At 59.0% G+C, this 17,108-nt stretch overlaps 1 long non-coding RNA gene across 2 annotated transcripts; it reads left to right on the forward strand.

Moving 5' to 3' along the window:
- Positions 1-3,513: 3,513 nt before the first annotated feature.
- LOC141277300 (uncharacterized) lies at positions 3,514-5,914 on the forward strand. 2 transcript variants are annotated; one of them, XR_012328427.1, is made up of 3 exons: positions 3,514-4,271; positions 4,358-4,451; positions 4,713-5,914. It is a non-coding gene; the product is annotated as an uncharacterized lncRNA (long non-coding RNA). The 2 variants fall into 2 exon arrangements; XR_012328425.1 differs by having other exon boundaries at positions 3,525-4,060.
- The last annotated feature ends 11,194 nt before the right edge of the window (positions 5,915-17,108 follow it).

The raw sequence follows: 17,108 nt of genomic DNA on the forward strand, positions 1-17,108 counted from the left end.
CCATTCCTGACCGCCGTGCCGTGGCTCCTGCGCGGGGCTGCAGCAGGACGCCGGCCGGGCTCCAGCAGAACCACGCATCTGAGACTGAGCTCACCCCCGCCCCTCCCAGACGCCCCGCTCCCTGGGGGCCTGGGGTCAGCACCCCTGCAGGCCTCCTGACACCCCGGCCCCCCAGCTTCCTGACCACCACCCCACCCCTTGTCCCCCAGGTCCCCCCGACCTCCAACCCCCAGCCCCATAGCCCCTTGTTCCCAGGACCACCCCGTGGCCCCAGCTCTCTGGTCCCTAGGCCCCAGGTCCCTGGCCTGGTTCTCCAGCCCCGCCTATGCACGCGGGAGGAGACCAGGATGGCCAGCCCATCTTCGGCCCCAGGGAATCCTCCACACGGTGATTCACGTGAGCCTGTTGACTGCCGTGAGCTCGGGGTCATGGCTACGAGGAGAAAACAGAGGCCCCTGAGGTCAAGGCAGGTGTCAGCTCTCACTCATAGCCTGGTGCGTCCACACGCACGCACACGCGTGTGCACACTCACAGGCACAACGGGCACACGCGTGTGCACACTCACAGGCACAACGGGCACACACGTGTGCACACTCACAGGCACAATGGGCACACGCGTGTGCACACTCACGGGTACAACGGGCACACACGTGTGCACACTCACAGGTACAACGGGCACACGCGTGTGCACACTCACAGGTACAACGGGCACACGCGTGCGAGCATGCACATTCACGCACAGCGTGCACACATTCACACACACGTGGATGCATCTGTGTCCACACTCAAATGCACACCTACACACGCGTGTGGGCATGCACCCACGGGAACGTACATACATGGGTGCACTGTGTGCACACACACACTCACATGCACACACACACACAAATGCAGCCCCACACACCCGCATGCAGACAGCACACACACGCACGAGCACAGAGAGCACCCATGTTTCCAGTGCTCTGAGAAGCTCAGGGCATCCCAGGGAGGAGGAAGGGCAGAGGAGTGGGTAGACGGGCCTGGTCTCTGCAGTGCTGGTTACGGGGGTCCTGAGATGCCCCCGAAGCAGCAAGGCCCCCAGTCAGCACCCACGGGCCCGTTGGGACAGAGGGGAGAGGCACGTGTGGCCCCAGCGCTGAGTCAGGAAGGGCCTGGAGGCTTCTGCAGCACCGCGGAGTGGGGAGCCCTGGAAGAGGTGGACGCTGCGCGCCCCCTCCTGCCCAGACAAGCTCAAGACATGGCTTTGTTTGAGTCCGAGAGTAAAAAGCGCTCTCAGACGTTCTGGCACACCACAATGTGGGACCAAGGTCAGAGCCGCCACAGCAGGCGAGAGCGTGCGGCCTTTGCGGGGAGTGGGGGCCTCGTCCCTGGGGCCATGGGAAGGCACTGGGCGGGGCTTCTCAGGAGAGAAACAGCGACAGGATAGGGCTCCGTCGACCAGCAGGCTCGGCCCAGGCAACGCAACCCCGCTTTACGGGACCCCTGTATCTTGGCATCCCATAATACCACACTCTTTTTAAGACCCAAGACCCTGGAAGATGTGTGGGTGTACTTCCATGATTTCAGTGTTTCTAAAAATTCCAAACCTCACCTTTCATATCATGAGGTCAGGATCAGTGACTCAAGTGCTCGGTTTATGCAAAAAGAAACCCACACAGAGCTTCCCAGAAGTCTAAACCGGCCGCCCTCAGGGGCCACAGTCTGCAGGCATGCAGCTGCAGCAGAAAGTGTCTGTGTAGGAGGAGCCCCAGCTCCAGTCCAAAGGAGTCCCAGCAAGGTGAAGTTTGTGCTGGATGGCAGAGGGAACGATACATGTATAATTGCTTCAGAAACTCCATGCAGACCACACGAAACCCAGGGAACAAAGAGGAAACTCTCTCTAAACGACAATGACGACTTGCTGCCAGCACAAAAAGGGGAGTCCCTTAAAAACTGAGGGCTTCTCAAAGGCCACAGAACATGGCCCTTCGCCTCTCCCCTCATTGCCTCGTTTGCAAGCTGGTGTTGCAAGCATCCCTCAAAGGTGGAATCCTGCCCCTGACCCTTTGGATCTGGGGTGAAGGATGCAAGTCCAGAGCAGCCTGGGTGATCTGTGCTTTCTCTCTGTCTCTCTTTCTCTCTGTCTCTCTCTCTCTCACCCTGCTTCTGCCCTGAGAACAGCTCAGACTGGCCTGTGGAGAAGGCTTAGGTGCCCAGCTTACAACCAGCCAACCCCCAAGGATGGGGGGGACACAGCCTGGCCTGCAGGGTCCCCTACCTGATCCACTGCTGACCAAAGAGATGTGAACAATAGTCAGCACTGACTATTTAAGCTTCGAGTGTTGGGATGGTTTGTTACGCAGCTGTAGCTAACTGATACAGACAGGTTCACTTGGAGACAGAAGGGTCAGAGACAGACATTTGGAGAAACAGCAATCTCCTCACCATTTTCTAAAGTATTGAGACACAGAAAGAGCTTTTGTCCAGCTGTTCTTACATGCATTAACTTTTTGTATAAGATACTTTGTTTTAATCCCCACCCACTCCCACCGCACACCACAGCTGCTCCAGCCCAGGGGTCTTGTCCTTAAAAAGACCTTAAAAAGAAGTTAAAATCCAGCTCTTCCTTAAGCTCTTGAGTAACACGCAGAAACCTTATCATCGTTTTCCTGACTTTAAAATTGCAACCATGGAACTTACCTGGTAGCGCAGTGGTTAAGAATCCGCCTTCTAGTGCAGGGGACGCAGGTTTGATTCCTAGTCAGGAAACTAAGATCACACATGCCTCAGGGCAACTTAGCCCGTGCACTCTAGAGCCCACGCACCACAACTAGAGAGAAGCCCACGCGCCTCAGCAAAGGGCCCACATACGTGCTGCAGCGAAAGATACGATGCGGCCAATAAATAAATATTTTTTCAATAAGTAAATAAAATAAAAATTAAGAAAATAAAATTGCAACCATAATTTTTAAAGGAGGGAGAGTAATTAAATGCTTGTAAACATTTTAGACATTAATAAGGGAATAAATTGTATTTCTTCTTAAAATATTTCCATATTCTGATGAAACAAACTTCCCCAAGTACTTGTTAAATAACCCTTATAATTCCAATGAATTAAACTGATAACTATAGAAAAATCTTTAAATTCTCTTCAAATTCCGATACTGTTCACACTTAGTGAAGTGATCTTATGTCGTTCAGCTTAAAATTACAAACCTGAATCAATTATTTATAATTTTAAAGCAGAAGCCCAGGGCTAGTCTGTTGGACAATCTAATACACCAAATTCTCTTAAATATTGCAAGTACATAAAATACCAAAAAGAAATGATTTCTAAATTTAACAATAAGCTGTGGATAGTTTTGCTTCACTGTCATCTCCTTGCTGGATTCCTGTTCTCCGAGGGGACAGAGATGGTTACTCACCAGGGAACGACGACGTGCCCACTCCCAAGTGACCTTTCTCATGATCCGAGCGGCCGAGCTTTTTATAGCCACCGTGCAGTGGGCTCCAGCCCTAAAAAGGGTTGGTCTCACAGTCCAAGCCCGTGGGTTTAAATCCGGCCATCACTCAGTGCCCCTAGGGAAGCTGGCCACTCCTGCTCAGACGGGGGCTGGCCTCATTCCTGGAACCCAGCTGGTGAAGACCGGCAAAGCCCAGCAGAGCTGCGGCCAACCAAGCCTTCACGTGATACCTCTGAGAGAGAAACAGCTGTCGCGAGTCACTGAGATGCTGGGCGGGGCTGTTCCTGCAGCCGAAGTGGCCACCGCACCTGTCTCTGCTCCTCTGGGAACACTGAAGCATCTTCTGAGCCTCAGCAGAGGGCACTGGACACCATCCTCACGTCCTTCAGCCCCGTCGCACCCTCTCACTCAGCTTGGATTCGCCTCTTCTTGCCCCCGGGGGCAAGGCCACAGCTCCTACGGGAAATGAAATGGCTCTGGATTCTGCCATCCCCCTTGGCTTCAGATCCTGCTGACGGTGGCGACCCTGATGGCTACGTGGAATCACGTCAGTCACTGGGCCAGGGACTCCTGGATTTACTGCGCCTCGCAGGCACTGCGTTTTTTACAAACTGAAGGTTGGTGGCCACCCTGCACCGAGCAAGTCTATCGATGCCATTTTTCCAACAGCATTTGCTCATTTCATGTCTCTGTGTCACATTTTGGTAATTCTCGCAATATCTCCAACTTTTTCCTTATTATTATATCTGCTATGGTGACCTGTGATCTCTGGTGTTGCTGTTGTAATTGCTTTGGCACATTTTAGCAATAAAGTACTTTTTGGTGAAGGTATGTACATTGTGTTTTTAGACAGAATGCTATTGCACATGTAGTAGCCTACAGTGTAATATAAACATAACTTTTATACGCACTAGGAAACCAGAGACTTCGCATGACTTGCTGTATTGCAATAGTCGCTTTATTGCTGTGGTCTGGAACCGAACCCGTGAGATCCCCAAGGTGCCCGTGGTGAGTTCCAAAATCACACTTTGCAGCATCTCCCAGATGGGCTCGGCAGCATGTCAGGAACTCCTGTGGGTCGGGGGGTGGTTTCTGATTAAAGGTACCTGGCAGAGGCTTTTAAAGGCTCTGAGAAGTCCTGCAATGAGAAAACCCGTTTACTTGTATTTAACCCTGTATTTTCCCCACCATGTTACATTGTTGTCACGTCACCCCTGTTGAAGACTGTATTATTTGTTCACAATTATCTGTTTCCCCCCACTTCCCAAGCTCCCCACGGTCAGAGCTTCTCCACCCTCCTAACTTGGGGCCTGGCCGCTTTGCGTCAGCCGAGGGAGGTGGAGCGCGTGCTGTTTGCTGGGCTCCGGCCTCTGGCTCCTGCCCTCCAGTTCTCACGGAATGTGACCAAGAAATAAGCAGCTGTTGTGAGCCTCTGAGATGCTGGGCGTGTCTGTGCGGCAGCCAAAGCTGACAGATGCAGAAAGTGGTACCCGAAGGGCGGCCATGACGGCATCGTGACATTGGCTTTGGTGTAGAGGAAACTCATAGGAGGCTGCAAGAGTGGAGACCATGTCACGACATAGCCAAACAATCCCTGAAACAGATGCCTGTGACGACGGGGGGGCGGGGCAGACCCCGCACCCAGTGAGCGTGTGGCCCTGGGAAAGAGGCTCAGACGCGGGTCCTCGGCACTGAGCTGTCAATCGGCTGCATCCGATCGAAGGTACCACAAGAGGAGGGTCTGTTCACAGAAGGGGGAAATTCTGGGGTCCAAGATGCAACTCCTTCTCTTGAATAAAAGCAAAAGGTTTCAGATTAAGACTCAGCCTGGGTCCAAGGACCAGATCGGAGAATGGGGCTCCCGCCGTCTGTTGGGGGGGAGGCGCACTTAGCAGGAAACTGTGGTGAAGAGGACACGTCTGGAAAAGCCTGTGCTGGTCTCAGCTCTGCTCAGCCTGATTCCACACCACCCCCACCTTCTCTTTCCAGACCCCAGGCCGAGGGGTAGCCTTCATCGGGGCCATGATGATCTCGTGTGAGGTGTGGCGGGCAGGATAATGACCCCCCAAACACATACACACCCCGATGTCTGGAATCCATGTATACATGACCTGACACGGCAAAAGGAAGTTTGAGGATGGGATTAGGTGAAGGGTCCTGGGAGGGGGGTTATCCTGGATTATACAGGTGAGTCCAGTGTCATCACGAAGGTCCCCAGGGACCAGGAGGTTCCGAGTCACAGACAAGAAGTGACAGTGGGAGCAGAGTCCAGGGAGGAGAGGACACTGGGCTGCTGGCGGTGAGGATGGAGAACAAGCACGTGAGCTGAGGAACGCGGGCGCCTCTAGAAACAGATTCTCCCTGGAGGTTCCAGGAGGAGCCCGCCCTGCCCACACCTCGACTTCAGCCCCGTGAGCCTATCTGGGACGTCTGAACAGCAGAACTGTGAGAGAATAAATTCTGGTTGTTTTCCACCCCCTCACCTGTGACAGTGTTTTTGTAGGAAGCTGATGGAAGGGGGAAGGGATGGGGGCGAAGCCAAGCCTGCATTTCAGCTCCTCCTGATGGAGCCACGGGGCACGTGCGCCCACATCCCATTTGCCAGAGCTTATCACGTGGCCACGCCTGAAGCCCCTGGGCCACAAAAGCCCGCTCCCCACCTGGGAAGCAGGCGCTCGGGTCCCGCCCGCACCCCACCGGTGAGGTTGTGCTCACAGAGCGGGATCAGGGCCCTCAGTCAAGGAAACCGTGCCGACCACCGGCAGTTCTCAGGCCTGTGGGGAGGCGTCCAGCCTGTCAGACAAGGGGGCGCAGAGAAGGCTGTGCCCTCAGCCCGGGGCTGCTGGCCCCCAGCTTCCACAGGGTCCCCAAAGAGCCCTGCTGCACCCACAGCATCAGGACCCCAGGGTGATCCTCACGCATGGGTCTCGGGGCCCCATTCCAGATCCAGTGAATCGGCCTCACCTGCCCGTGGAGCCCGGGAACCTCCTTTGTTCAACGGCCTTTAGGGTGAGACCAGAGGCCCAAGGACGTGGGGGCCGCCATGGTAGAGTTTGGATTCGGGTAGAGGCATGGGGCCAGACCACAGGTGACCATCCTCAGGTCTGTGTGCCCCTTGCCAGTGCCATTCCTTAGCCCTTAGGGGCACAGGGGTGGAGGGGCTGGCATCCATGCTCTTGAAGAGGTCCCCCTGCATGTCGGGGTGGCCACTGTCCCCCTGTGCTCCTTGGTCACCACGTCCCTGCTTCCCTTGAGAGAGGCTGGCACACACAGGTGTTGGCACGTCCCACACGGGGCTGTGCCAGCCCCCTGGGTCCCTCCAAGGTGGGAGGGCACGTGTAGCAGACCGCAGCCCCCCACAGCCAGGCCAACCGGGCGGGGTCAGGCGAGGCCCAGGTGACCCAGCAGAGGAGACGCGTGGGAGGGCTTTCGCCGCTGCCTCTTGTCCAGGGAGGACCAGCCCCCGCAGGGCGTCCACGGCAAATTCCGCCCGTGCCGAGTACTTTGTATGTACTAGGAGTGGTGCTGGGGGGCCTCTCTCCAGAGGACCAGCCCCCCTTCAATGGGGGGGCACAGGGGACCAAGAGGGGAGCTGAAGCTTCCCACTGTGGGAACCAACATGGCCCTGTTGCCCAGCTCTGGAGTTTTCTGCGGGCATCAAGGTCCCAGAGCCAGGCTCGCAGCGGCAGCACCACCCCAGCACACCTACTGGCGACAGTCCGGAACCTCCCCGATCACTGGTTACCCGAGTGAAGAAGGGTCTTGTCAACCCCCGCCCCACCCCTCACGCGTTACCCCCGACTCAGAACCTCAGTGCACCTGTTCCCTGGAGGCTTAAACAGGACTTTGCTTTCTCACGGTCTGGAGGCTGGAAGTCCGAGCCCCAGGTGCTGGCAGGTTGGTGCCCCTGGACTCTGTGAGGGAGAATCTGGTCCAGGCTTCTCCCCAGCTTCTGCTTTGCCGGCGACCCTTGGCGTTCTGTTCCGTGGCTTGTAGATGCAGCGCCCGGTCCCTCTCCTCCGTGCTCATGTGGCGTCTCCCTGTGTGTGAGTCTGTGTACAGAGTTACCCCTTTTTACAAGAATGGTCCTGTTGGAGTGGGGCCCACGCTAATGACCTCCACTTCACTCGGTTCCCTCCATAAAGATCTCATCTCCAAATGTGGTTGAATTCTGAGGTAGGGGAGGGTATGACTCCAGTACATCTTTTGGGGGGACACGATTCCACCACTATACTTAGTGAACAGGTCTCTGTAAAGACCCTCTCACCCCCTCCCCCACCCCCGTTTCCTGGTTGCTGTAGAGAATGGAGCTTCCTGGGGGCCGTCCTGGACTCTAACACTCCCGCCCCCCCAGAGCCACCCCACCAGGACCACACAAGCGAGTGCTGGCGTCTCCTCCTCACACGCTCCAAGGGGCCGCCCGACAGCCTCTGACACCGTGGACCCTGGAGGCGCAGGAGGTCACCCACACGGGCAGCCTCACGTTCCGCAGCCCTAGCCCAGCACCCACAGGGTCCACGCCCACGTGGTCCCCTGTCCTGTGCATCTGCCGGCCCTGCGATTCCTCTGCTTCCCTCGAGGGCAGTGCTGAGCCCACCCCGAGATCATGAGGGAGGGGCTCCAGGAGACAGGGGTGTCCTGCAAGCCCTCTGCCTCAGCTGAGGTCTCTGGGTGGCAAGGGGAGGGGCCTGTGCTCCTCTAGGGGTCAAGGGTCTGCCTCTGCTGCCAGAGGACTAGGGACCCTCAGGCCAGAGCCTCAGGTGCCCCCACCGCGTGTCCCCAGCCAGGTTCTCGGGGTCCTGCTCCTCTGCTATCTATCACAACCCCACCCATGTCACAGGAGACCCTCAGAGGCCAAGCACCCAGCCGCCCTTGCAGCCCTGCCACCCACCGTTACGTCCTGGGCCTGCTTTCAGCGGGGTCTGCCCACAGTTTCAAGGGAACTTGGTAAGACCGTGTCCCTCCCCGTCCCACTGCCCTGTCACCCGTCAGCCACCCAAACCCACAGCCTTCTCTCGCTGAGGCTCTCCGCACAGGACACAGAGGCTGTCCTGCCACAGTCCCCATCGGCGCTGTTACCCTCGCTCAAGTCACCGCCACGGTCACTGCACGTCCAGCCTCTCACCTTCCACCTGTACCTCTGCCCCTGCTGAGAGCCTTAGCCCCACCAGGGCCCCAGGCCACTGAGAGATCAGCTCCAAAACGTCTTCCTGACGGTCTGCCTTCCAGGGCTACCTGGGTCTGGGCCCTGCAGAAAACACAGCCTAATAGGGAGGCTTTGGGGCTGCTATCTAACCAGGGAGCAGTGGGGAGGGAAGTGGAGGCGGGTGGCCACCAGGTCGGGCCCCCATGGCACAGCGGCCTATGCCTGGGGCCTTCCCTCCTGCAGGGAAGGAGAGGTGGCCATCCACTGTCTCAGCTCCCCGGCCCTCCGGGTGTTCCCTTCTGCAGACTCTGGGCACCGCCCTGTAGCAGCATCAGCAGGCTGCCCTCCGGGGCCGGGAGGTATCACAGCTCACACCTCCGTGGGCTGGGAAGAGAGCAGGTGTGGGGCTGGAGCTTCTGCGTGGAGTGTGGGGATACCTGAAGCAGCAGGTGCAGGACCCAGAGGCCGGGGCCCAGGCTTGCCCAGGGGGACACGCTGACGGGGTCATCGCTGACCATACAGCCAAGGCTGGACGGGGAGGCCCCATCCCCATTAGTCAGCACCGGACAGCAGCTCTGGTGATGTGTGGGCAGGAGAGGGAAGTAAGAGGCCTTAAGAGGAGGAAAGAAAGCCAAGTGCTTCCAGGGGCATGACCCAGTGCCGGAAAATCCACCAGAATCAGTTAAAGGCTGTTCTAAGCCATGGGAAAAGTCAGCCACGTGACCTGGTCAGAACTAATGTAGAGAAGCCCGTGGCTCCCTTACAGGCAAACAAGCCACCCGAAGCTGCAACGGAAGAAAATGTCTGTAAAACAGCAACTGGTAAAAGAGATTAAGCAGCTCGGGTGACTCAGAAATGTGCAGGATCTAGATGAAACCGGCCAGCCTTCCCGAACTAATCAGTACGTTTAAAAATCCCCCTAAAATAGATAAACAACACGGACCCACTGTACAGCACAGGGAACTATATTTAATATCTTGTGATAACCTATCATGGAAAAGAATCTGGAAAAGAACAGATACACTTTGCTGTTCACCCGAAACTGACACAACATTGCAAATCAACTACACTTCTATTAAAAAAAATTTTTAATCTACCTAAAATATGCCATGCAGCTTTTTATCGGAACCAATCAGATTTTAGAGTCCATACAGGGGACTTCCCTGGTGGCGCAGTGGTTAAAAATCCGCCTGCCAATGCAGGGGACACGGGTTCGAGCCCTGGTCCAGGAAGATCCCACATGCCACGGAGCAACTAAGCCCGCGTGCCACAGTTACTGAGCCTGCGCTCTAGAGCCCGTGAGCCACAGCTACTGAAGCCCACGCGCCTAGAGCCCGAGCTCCGCAACAAGAGAAGCCACCGCGATGAGAAGCCCGCGCACCGCAACGAAGAGTAGCTCCCACTCGCAGCAACTAGGGAAAACCCGTGCGCAGCAATGAAGACCAAATGCAGCCAAAAATAAATAAATAAATTTTAATAAATAAATAAATAAATAAAATAAAGTCCGCACGGAAAGGAAAGCATGAAAGAATGCCCAGATCCGGCCCACTGGCTGGTCTTGTGAGCTCGCAATGGTTGATGCACATCTTAATGGCTGGAAAACATCAAAAGAAGGGTAGTCGTTTGTGACACGGGGAAGTAATGAGAGGTAGGTGCCAGGGTCCATAACTGCAGCCGTAATGGCACACAGCCGGTCCACCTGCTGACCTTTGTGACCACCTCTGTGCCCCGACGGCAGAGCTGGCTGTGGCAACAGAGACCTGAGCCCTGAATCGTGCACTCCTCACTCTCGGGGCCGCCCCTGCTCTGGGGTACCACGCAGCCTGACTTGGCCCCAGCTCCCCAGGGCTCCCTGAGTCCTGCCGCACGCCAGGCTGTGCCAGACTCCGGGAAGACGGGGGTCTGGGGTTGGGGGGTCCCTGCCCTGGTGAGCTGACCTTCCAGCCAGTAAGATAGACAGTAAAACATGTGACTTGGTGGGTTCTGGATGGGGCAGCCAGACAGGCTCTCTGGGAGGAGAACCCTAACAGACTCAGAGTGGCACAAGCGAGCCACACCAGCATCTGGAGGGCGGGTGCTTTGGGAGATGGGAGAGGCAGGTGCAAAGGCCCCGGGGCAGGAACGCCCCTGGAGAGCGGTGCAGTCAGAGAGGGGACCCAGGGCTCATCAGACACCATGGTCACCCCCTCACAGGGCTGTTCTGTGGCAGGAGGGGTTGTAAGGCACAAGAGGCAGCTCAGAGCCGGACCCATAACTGGAGCTGGTGAGAGGAGTAGGGACCTGCACTTGGCCGAGGAGCTGCGGGTCCAGGACGGCGAGGAGGTGGAGCTGGACCCATAACTGGAGCTGGTGAGAGGAGTACGGACCTGCAGTTGGCCGAGGAGCTGCAGGTCCAGGACCGCGAGGAGGTGCAAACCTGGAGTATTTGGACTTTGTGTTGACAAAGACTGTCCTCTTGACCGAGCCTCAGACGGCCTCCTGGAGCCCCGTCCTCCACTAGGCCTTGTCCTTGGGCCCCGCCTTCAGCCTGCCCAGCCCAGTGGTAGCCAGAATCCCCCCGAATCAGTTAGGGGAGAGTGCCCACGCCCCCGAGACCTGATCAGTATCCACAGCCAATCAAATTCCTTCTCCCCGACCCCGATGCCCCCCACCCTGGCCTCGCTTCAGCGAGAATCACCCTCCCCGTAACGTCTGCTCTTCTAATCTTCCACCCCCTCCCCCGTCCTGCTCTTTGCCTATAACTCGCCTTGTCCTGCGGTATGTGGACGGGAGCCTGACCCCTCTCCCCTGCTGCAGCAGTCCTGAGTGGAGACCTTACCATCTGAGCAAGTGTCAGAGCGATATCTTCTCTGACAGTGACCCCCCACCCCGGTCTCACCCAGCCCCGGCCAGATCCCCAGCTCTCCCTGACCATCCTGAGACCACAGCCCAAGTCGGACCCTAGACACTGCCAGGGGCCAGCCTGAGACTCGGGGCACCCCGTTCATCAAGCCGCAATGCGTCCGATCATGGCGCCAGCTCCGTGAGGACACCCACCGCCCCCACCAGGAGGGCGGCTCGGCCCGACTTCATTAATCTAACGCTCGCTCACGTGTCAAGGTGCACAGCAATTTCTGTAAAAATGATCTGGCTGCTAATTAGGCTGTTTATAACTTGTTTCCCTGGTCGCTGATGATAATTAACATGCAAATTAGCTGGGGAGGGAAGGCTCTGGGGCCCCAGTTCATTACCACGTTAATTACTGTTTGCTTGAGCACCACAGATATAAATGGCGGCATTTAGCGCAATGGGCGAGACGATAATTATACCAACGACATTTGGAAAAGTCATTTTGGTGTGTTATTTTTCTGCGTGATTAATGCTTCCGTGCCTGGTTGATAAACTTCGTTAGTTCAAACCAATATAGGCTCCGTACACACACCGGCCAGCAGGCGCGGCCCATTAATCTCCCCCCATCCCCGGATGGCTACAAAGTTTGGGAGGAAGGAAAAAGGCAAAGGAGAAAGTTGGGCAGATTTGGGGGGAGGAGAACTTCCCGAACTTCTTGCTTTTAAGCAGCTGGTTCCTTGGAATCTGCTCTCACGGCCACGGCAGCTGGTAACTGTTTAAGGTGCTGAATTTGGGGAGACCTGTGACGAGGCCAGCCTCCTCTCAGGGAGCCGGGCGGGCCTCACTCCTTCCTTTCTTCCTACCCTCCCTCCTTCCCTCCTTCCCTCCCACGTGTCAGGTAGGTGCCTGCTGGGCAGCAGCAGCCTTGTCCTGCTGGAGCCGACATTCCAACAACAAAATCCAGTAACAGACAAATGGGCGATGCTGGGCAGTGAAGCAGGCGAGGGAGCAGAGGGGAACAGGGAGCTGTTTTAGATGAAACGGGGTCAGAGAAGGAAGTGAGGGAGGACGTGTGGCGGCAGAGAGGCCGGCAGTGCAAAGGGCCTGGGGCAGAAACAAGCTTGCCAGGGTACAGGGTGGGGCAGGCACAACAACAGAGCCAGTGTGGCTTAGCCGAATGACCAGGGTGCTGGGTGGGGCAGGTCCCAGGGGCAGGAGCTGTTGGTTTAGGGGAGCCCCAGAAGCCTCCCTGATAAAAAGAGGGGCCTTCTCCATCAGCCTAGGACCTCAACATCGCACACCTGCTCCTTCTAAAACGGGAGCTTCACCCACAACGTGCCCCTAAGGCGGAGGCTCCCTTGGCAAGCCACGGCCACTGTAATTGAGATTAGGAGACAGGTGGGCGATGGGCGAGGAGCGTGCTGGGGACGCAGCTCCCCGGCTGCATTATTGATGGAGGGATGACGAGCGGTACAGGTGTGGTCCCCGTGCCAGCCTGAGGGCTGCTGGAAGGAAGCTGCCTGCAGGAAGCTCGGGGAGAGGCCAGAAGAGGGAGGGGTCCATGCGCATGGCTGGTCAGCAGAGAGGGGGAGGGGCCCGAGAGGAGGGGTCTCCCCGTCCCAGGCTCCCGGTTCCAGACTCCAGAGGACCGTAAGGCCCGCAAATCCTGCCGATCTGGCAGGAGGGACGAGAAGCTGAAATTTCATCTGGTGGCAAACAAGCCCCAGCCCACCCCGGTCCCCTGGATCCCGCCAGTGTCCCTGTGGGTCCCCCGTTGCTGTTCTGATGTGTTCGGCCACTGCGCCACAGGTGAGCCTCCAGGGCTGAGGGAGGGGCTTCTCAGAGCCGGGGGGATGTGGGGGGTGTGGCGGGGGGGCAGGTTTTCCTGAGCCCTGGCAGCCAGGGGGCTCTGAGTGGCTCACACACTCTGGGAGAGCACCCTGGGGAGCACAGGACGGTGGGGCTCGCTGAGCCCAGAGAAATGACCAGGGCTGCTCCTGGCTCCTGGGGAGAGCCCAAGGTCAGCTTTGGGGGAGTTGGGTGCAGTCTCAGGCTGTTGCTAAGAGCTCCCCTTTCTAACCGAGGTTGGTGGAGAAGCAGGGAGCCTGACTCGCTGGCCGGTGCCTGGGGAGGAGGGGGCAGGCATGTTGGAGGCCAGTAGGCTGGGGGTCCCAGGAGAGCTCCCAGGGAGACAGGAGGGGCTCCATGGGCCCTCCCCTCCCTCGTGTGCGGGGTGGACAAGACCAGCTTGCCTCCAGGGTCGGGCCAAGGCCCCTGCTTGGAGCCTTGGCCATGGAGGCGGCTCACGGGCTTCAGGAGGCCCAGTAGCAGCCTCCGGGCCCCTGGTCCTCCTGGGGCCACAGCGGAGCCTGCAGGCAGGGCCACAGCGGAGCGGGACCAGACCTAGCACCCACCTCCCGATTTCGGGGCCCAGCGCTGGGATCAGGCCTGACCTTGCGGAGGCAGGTGCAAAGGCAGGGAATGGGCCAGGGTGAGCACACGCACCTGCTTTCGTGGAGGTGATGGGCAAACCGATGCCCTCCAGTCCCTCTCAGAGGAGCCCCGGGGGAGGGGCTCGTGAAGATTCAGAATGAGCTCCCGACAGGGCCGGGGAGCTGGTCCCCGGGCGAGCGACCCCACTGCTCCGCGTCTTTCCATCAAAAGGGCCCAGGAGTGCCCGGCACACCCCACCTCGAAGGAGGTAAAAGACACACAAGTGCAAGGTCAGCCTCAAGGCCATCGCCTACCGTCCACTTTCATGAACCGCTTTTATTTCCAACTCCTCTGCCGCTCCTGCTACCACTGAAGACGGCTCTGGAAACGGGGGCTCAGCGCTCTCTCCAGCTGGCGGGCCTGTGTCCCAGTCAGGGCTGGGACTAGGCAGGGAGAACGTCCTCTTTGGGGGCAGTAACGGCGCTCGGAGGCTGTCAGCTCAGGGTGCTTCTTGCTCCATTCCTGGCTCCGTGGGGCATCCATCCAAGCGTGTTCAGCTGGAGCCTTAACGCTTCCATCACAGTGACACCCCGTGTGCCCCTAAAACTGTGGATGAGTCACAAACTCCCCACAAAGACGTGGCCTGGCCTGGCCCGGCCTGTCAAGGTTTTGAGGGGCACAGCAGTGTGAAGGGCAAGTGCACTGAGTCACCTCCATCTGGATACGGGTAGAAATGGCGAGAATCCCACGGTAACGGACAGAAAGCAGCTTCCTTTTGAACTCAGTTGTCACACCACGGCCTGAAGCAACACACATCTGCACACAGGATACCTGCGCCTGGTCCAGCATCCTAAAGTTGCCCTGGGGTTTCCTGTATCCAGGTGTGCTGCTCCCAGGTAGGGGCTGCGATCACAGCTTCTGGCCCACCGAGACCACTGGGCTCATCCGGCCAGCGCCCGAGGGTCCACGGGCACCATGTGCCAGGGCAGAGGCTCGGGGGACCAATCAGGCTAATGTGATAGCAAATGTCAGGCAGGACTGCTGCCTCCACGCCCCGGGCCCTTCCCACAGCCCTGGGACAGCCCAGCTCCATTACTGCTCTTGCCTAATTAGGGTACGAAAATGAAAGTAATCAAAGCCATGGGAGATCTCTCACCGCTCAGCTCGGGTATTGTGCCTTTGTGAATGTCAAGGAGCTAAAGAACGGGCCAGGAGCTGGACCTGGGGGCCAGGCCCTGCTGACCAAACCTGCCTGACCCTTGCAGACCTTGAGCCCAGACTCTGACTGTGCCCGTGGAGCCCTCCCTAAAGGGCTGGTGGGCCACATCCCAGCGGCCAGGACCCTGGGGAGGACATCAGAGGCAGCAGCCCCCTCCCCTGCCCCTGCCCCACAGCATCCAGCGCACTAGTGGGCACTCCACCTGGTTCCCTGAGCCCCACAGAGGACCGGGGTTTCCCGGCATCTGGGAACCTTGGCATCTTGAATTGGGAGGGGCCCTAGCCCCAAACAGGACCACGTCTCCAGGGACGTGCAGCTCGGCGACCTGACCAGAGGCCCCTGCCAGGGCTGGGCTCAGCGTCTCGGACCCCAGTGCCCCAGCAGCCGTGCCCACCTCTGCACCTCTTCACACTTACCCTCCTTGCTGCTGGGAGGGGGTGAGTCCTAAGATATCACCCCCACCCCATGCTGCCGGCCCTCCTCCACTACAGTCCAGGTGACCCTGGGCCAGCAGGTGCATGTCACAGCCCCTTAGGGCCACCTCCTGGGTCTCATCTCAAGAAGGGGCAGGCCCTCTGCTCAGGAGTGGCGCCCAGGCCATTGGGAGTGGAGGTGGCTGGGCGTGCACACAAGGGTCTGGTCTGTCTGCCCAGCTGGGAGTAGCCTGTGGGGAGGGAGACCCAGGGCCAGTAGGAAGTCCTACAGGAGCCCAGGTGGACAGGGCGACTTGGGGGCCGGCTTCCTAGGAAGCAGCCTGCAGGAGGGGCACCAGCCCGTAGAAAGGGGCCCTGAACCAGCCGGACAGTTCTGGGGATGGCGGGGGCCCAGGGCTCCCGCACCGCCCCGGAGCTCCTTCCTCCCCTGTGTGATGAGGACGCGTGTGCGGCTAGCCCCAGACTGCAGGCAGCTCCTGCCCGGCGCCCAGGAGCGCCAAAGCCCCTACCCTCCTCCCCAGACTCGGGGCTCAGGCTGCCCAGAGCCTGGTCCTGGGGTGGCGTCTCTCCCGGCCCCTCCCTGTGCTCTGGTGGGACAGGGGGGCAGGGGGCAAGGTCAGCGGGGCGCAGGGGGCCTGGGGGACGGGGCGAAGTCCGAGGCAGGGGCGCGCCTGGCCGCTGGGGGCGCCGCTGAGCCGCCGAGCCGCCGGGGTGTTGACGGTGTCCCGGGAAACGGACCCGCCCTCCGGACCCGGACGCTGCGGCGGTGGGCGCCTCTGGGAGCCCAGCCGCACGGACCCTCGGGCAGGGCCGCGTCCACCGCCCCTCCACCCGGCCCACAGCAGGTGGGGTGGCTCGAGCCTTTCCCTTCCCCGCGCGCCCCGCACGGCCTCGGAGCACAGGCGAGTGTGAGCGCGTTCGCACATTGGGGGGCGCCTGTGTGTGCACATGCGTGTGAGCGCGTGCGTGTGTGTGCACACGCGTGTGTGTGTCTCAGTGTGTGTCGGAGAGCATACACTGGGCGGGGGGCTTGTCTGCAGGCACTTTGGGATCCAGGAGAGGAAGGGCTATGAGCAATTCGTTCTTCAGGTCAGAAGGTTTGAGGACGGGGAGAGGCACGAGACAGGGCTGGTCCTGGAACTGACCTCAAGACCTGACCCTCCGGCCTGGGCCATCGTGGCTCCCCACTGCCACCCAAGAGCCGGCCAGGTGCCCCTCACCACCCCAGCACCCGCCGCCCCCCCGCATTGCCCCCGTGTGGGAGGTGGGCACGGCTGTGGTCCTGAGGTTGGGTGAACAATAGAAACTTAGAGCCCTGAGAAGGTGTTGAGAAGGCCTGTGTGAGCTGGATTGATGGGAGGGGGTCTGCCTTCCTGAGGGGCTCTGTGCAGGGAGGGGCAGCAGGTGGAGTGAGGGCCACCCAACTCCTCCCTGGGTGGATCCTCCGGGGTCAGATGTCCACAGAGGGCCCATTGCTGAGTGGGCCCATTCTGCAGAAGAGGAAGCTGAGACCTAGAGGCAAAGAGCCGGCTGGGGGCCCGGCTTGGGGGGCGCCCCAGCCCCACGGAGACGCCTGCAAGGCGGGCACTGCCATGCCCCTTAAC

The sequence above is a fragment of the Tursiops truncatus genome, chromosome 1, assembly GCF_011762595.2.
Source record: "Tursiops truncatus isolate mTurTru1 chromosome 1, mTurTru1.mat.Y, whole genome shotgun sequence".
Lineage (NCBI taxonomy): Eukaryota > Metazoa > Chordata > Mammalia > Artiodactyla > Delphinidae > Tursiops > Tursiops truncatus.